The sequence below is a fragment of the Cannabis sativa genome, chromosome 2, assembly GCF_029168945.1.
Source record: "Cannabis sativa cultivar Pink pepper isolate KNU-18-1 chromosome 2, ASM2916894v1, whole genome shotgun sequence".
Taxonomy (NCBI): domain Eukaryota; kingdom Viridiplantae; phylum Streptophyta; class Magnoliopsida; order Rosales; family Cannabaceae; genus Cannabis; species Cannabis sativa.
In genome coordinates, this window is record NC_083602.1 from 20,368,299 (window position 1) to 20,372,720 (window position 4,422).

Sequence of the window (4,422 nt, forward strand, 5' to 3'; positions counted from 1 at the left end):
CATAAAGACGATATCCCATGGGTGCTTGGCATTATCCCCCTCACCTCAAGACCCGATTGGTTGTCATGGAGCTTACATAATAATGGTAAATATTCGGTTGCAAGTGGTTATAAAACTAGATTTCTACATACGGATCTTGCCGAATGCTCTAACACAGCCCCTTTGAAAGCTTGGTGGAAGTTTATATGGAGTTCTAAGCTCATTCCAAAAATAAAAAATTTCATTTGGCGTGTGTTTAATCAATGGATTCCTACGAAAATAGAATTGTCAAAAAGAGGTATGTCCTTGGAAACCACTTGTGATTGGTGTGAAGAGAAAGAGGAGGATATTTGCCATGCTTTATGGTTTTGTCCTAAAGCCCTTAAGATATGGAAGCTTGCTGGTTTTGATACTCATAATTTTATACACATGCCGAAAGCTCCAGATTTTCTCTTTTACTTATGGGGCAAACTTCCTAAGGAAGAACTGCTTCAATTCATGGGTCTGTCATGGCTAATTTGGCAGCGTAGAAATAAACTCATCTTTAAACATCAAGCTCAAGAGATTCATAGTTGGGTAAGATGGGCTCTTGAGAAGTTAGATGATTATTTTGTAGAGAGTAAGAACTCTCGGTAGGACAGAGTTGTGAAAGTAAAACAGAAATGGGGTCCTCCTCCTATTGATTGTGTAATGATTAACACAGATGCCTCCTTAATTGTTGATAAAATGGGGTGTGGTTTAAGTGCTGTGATTAGAGACTCGGCTGGTAACTTAATTGTGGTTGAAACTGTTTGTTTACCAGGTATAGCTTCAGTTTACTTGGCGGAGCTGCTGTTGTTCACTTGGGGGTTCGTCTTGCTCATAAATGGGCTGTCTCGAAAGCCATTGTTGCTGCTGATTGCTTGAGTATCATTGACAATCTGCAATCGGGTTCTGCTCTTCATTCAGATTGGGGCATGTTAAGTAGAGAGATCCTTAGCCTCAAACATCATTTTCTTTCATTAAATTTTACTTATGTGCATAGAGATTGTAATGTTGTAGCAAATGCTTTAACAATTTGGAGTCGAATGACTCATTCTTCTTGTATTTGGATAGATTCTTTGCCCTCTTGTGCTGCTGCCTATTTAATGGAAGATAAGCCTGGTGTGGTTGCTTAATAAGATGTTCATTTTCAAAAAAAAAAAAAAAAAAAAACTTTATTACCGCACAATTTAAAGAAAAATAATTAATGTGAATAAAGATTGTAAAACAATCTATATTATAATATCAAGGCTTGAAACACTTATCTGCCAGATCTAAAAAAGTCATTTGTAGAAGACATGAGTACAAAAAACATTCCTTGTGCTCATTGACCATATCACAATATACCTTAACTAATTAGAGGCAAGTCATAAAAATAGCACAAACAACCATAAAAGGCATGAGAACCATCAAAAAATGGTGCAAAAACCAGCTGTCATCAAACCTAAATATCACTATTAAACTCGATAATATAATAAAAACTAATAATTAAAATTAGATACACTATTGAAATAAAAAATCAAAATCTCAAAATAACAATTAGTGTATATAATTAAAATTACATAAAAATAAAATATTTTTTAAAAAAATTAATGTAAATTATTTTAACAAAAATATATATATAAATGATATTTATATAATTATTAAATAAAATTAATATACGATATATAGTAAAATTATTAATTAAAAGATTATATAAAGGATTAAAAAGGAAATAGCCAAAAGGCCATGCAAATAATCAATAATCAAGGTACGTAAATGGTTAAAATCAAAGCTGAAATTAAGAACATTTCAATCATAAAGATACAATAAATAGCGAAATCACGCAATAAATCGAGACATAAATCTGGCCAGGTAGTAAATCTATTTAAATATGGAAAATCCTCTTAAATATTTTATACAATACTAATCTGTTAACTTCCCACTTTACCCAAAATATCCCTATTATTTCTTAATTTTCAAAACCTAAATAAACCTAAAACAAATTATCTCTCCCACAGCCGCCCCTTTCATCTTCTTCCTCCGCCCACTGCTCCTCCCCAAGTCGCGTCCCCCAGCTGCTGTTGGAAATATTTTATCAGGATCTAGATTTACTAACAAGTATGTTGAATTAATATCCTAAATATGAATTCTCTAAAACAATAAAAATAAACACATAACTAAGTTGTGATTTCTACTGAGCCAAACACCGGGTTCCAAAATACCGGGCACCGGAAGTGAAAATATGAAAACTACTGAATGACATAGCAATGCATTTCTGAATTCCATAAATAACAGTATAATAAATTATTTAAATAGCTATAAATAATTTCCATAATTAATCATGATTAACTGCTAATTTCCAAATTAAACTAAGCGGGCTTTACAACATGAGTCTTACAAGCAATATTATCTCAACTAGTGCGGGCACCATGGGTCTATATAACCGAGCTTCCAATAAGTAGATCAAGAATTTATTACTAAAATTCACTAACTTATTAATTCTTTGTTGAATCCACGCATAGAACTTAGAATTGCGCTCTCAGTTATATAGAATGCTCTATATGTTCCACCATATAGACGCATCATTAGTTATCCATTGTTATAATCCTAATTCGATCACTGATCCTCTATATGAATAATCTACACTGTAAAGGGATTAAATTACCGTTACACCCTACAATGTATTTATTCCATAAAACACTTGACCCCGTATAAATGATATTTCAGCTTATGTGAAATGAGTACTCCACCATTTATGTTCGTTTGGTCAAGCTCGAAGGAGATCATCCTTTGCTTACTATTCGCCACATAGAAGCTATAGATTACATGTTTATGCTAGCGCTCCCACTCAATTGCACTACCGTGTTCCCAAAATGTACGTATCACCCTGACCTAAAAGTAGGCTTAACTAACAAATCAAAGAACACGAATAACCTTTCAAGATTGAGCCTAATCATAACAAGATTAAGAACATTTGATCTAGGATCAACTAGGCGATATTGACTTGAATAGATATTACGGTAAGTTTAATAAATCTAAGTCAAAGTTCAATATCGGTCCCTTCCGATGCATACTCCATGCATCCAACCTGAGCTTTACTGTAACCAATGCTCTGGAAAGAACATAGCATTTCTCCAAATGCAAGTAAACTCTTGTTGTAGATTATCATATCAGTAAAACCCTGTGTCTAATAAATCTAGGAAACTTTATTCACATAGTCATGTTTACTTTCCAATGTGTTGGCAGCACAATAAACAGGATCAAGTATGTGAAAATGGTTTCAGATGAATTCATACATTATGTACGTATAATTATGAAATAAATCATGTGAACCATGCAACATTAAATGTTATTTCTGATCTATATTAATAAGTAAATCTGATTATATTGAAATGAGTTTTATTTAGGGCATAAAACCCAACACGTGCATACCAGCAACTTTCTTCGTTTGGCTTCTTTCAGTTGGCCATTGTTGGTTATTCATGGCCATTTCTTCAAGCAGATCATAGGCCTCATTTACACTTTTTCTCATAAATTCCCCACCAGCTGCGGCGTCTATAATTGTTCTGGTATTACCAATCAGCCCATTGTAGAAATTATGAACCAACATCCACTTTTCGATCCCATGATGTGGACATTTTCTGATGAGATCCTTGAACCTCTCCCAAGCCTCATAGAGAGATTCATTGTCCAGTTGACAAAAATAATTAATTTCCCCTCGCAACTTGGCAACTTTTGTTGGAGGAAAAAACTTGGACAAGAACTTTGTCGCCAAATCAGTCCATGTTGCAATAGAGTTCGGTGGCAAGGAGATCAGTGACCTCTTAGCTCGCTCTCTCAGCGAGAATGGGAAAAGTCTCAAGCGGATTGCATCATCACTGACTCCATTGACTTTGAAAGTCTGACATAACTCCATGAAGTTTAACAAGTGCAGATTGGGGTTGTCAGATGGGGAGTCCACCAAACTGAACTGAGGATTGCACCATTTGAAGTATGGCAGGCTTTATTTCAAAGTTATTGTCAGCTACGGCGGGTGGTCTTATACAAGACTGAACCCCCGTCAAAGTTGGAAGAATGTAGTCCCTCAGACTACGACCATTTGTTTGATCTTCAATGGCACCACCATTATTACCGTTGTTGCCTCCATTGTTGCCGCCATTGGCATTATCAGCCATGATTTCTTCTGTTTCAGCAGTTGCTGAAACTCTTTCTTGCCTCTTGTTTCTTCTGTTTCTTCTACAGGTCTTCTCAATTTCAAGATCAACCGGCAGTATTACACTTTGTCATTGACGTCGCATGCACCCCCAATGCCTGAAATAAGACAATCTAAGAGAAACAGATTAGCAATAAGCAAGAAAAATTAACCAAAGTAGAATTTAATCTAATTTTTTTTTTGTAATATCAATTTTTAAACAATTCCCCTGCAACGGCGCCAAAAAC

At 34.9% G+C, this 4,422-nt stretch overlaps 1 non-coding gene across 1 annotated transcript; it reads left to right on the plus strand.

Moving 5' to 3' along the window:
* Window positions 1-3,602: 3,602 nt before the first annotated feature.
* LOC133035282 (small nucleolar RNA R71) lies at window positions 3,603-3,709 on the plus strand. The gene has a single exon (XR_009686558.1). It is a non-coding gene; the product is annotated as a small nucleolar RNA R71 (small nucleolar RNA).
* Window positions 3,710-4,422: the final 713 nt, after the last annotated feature.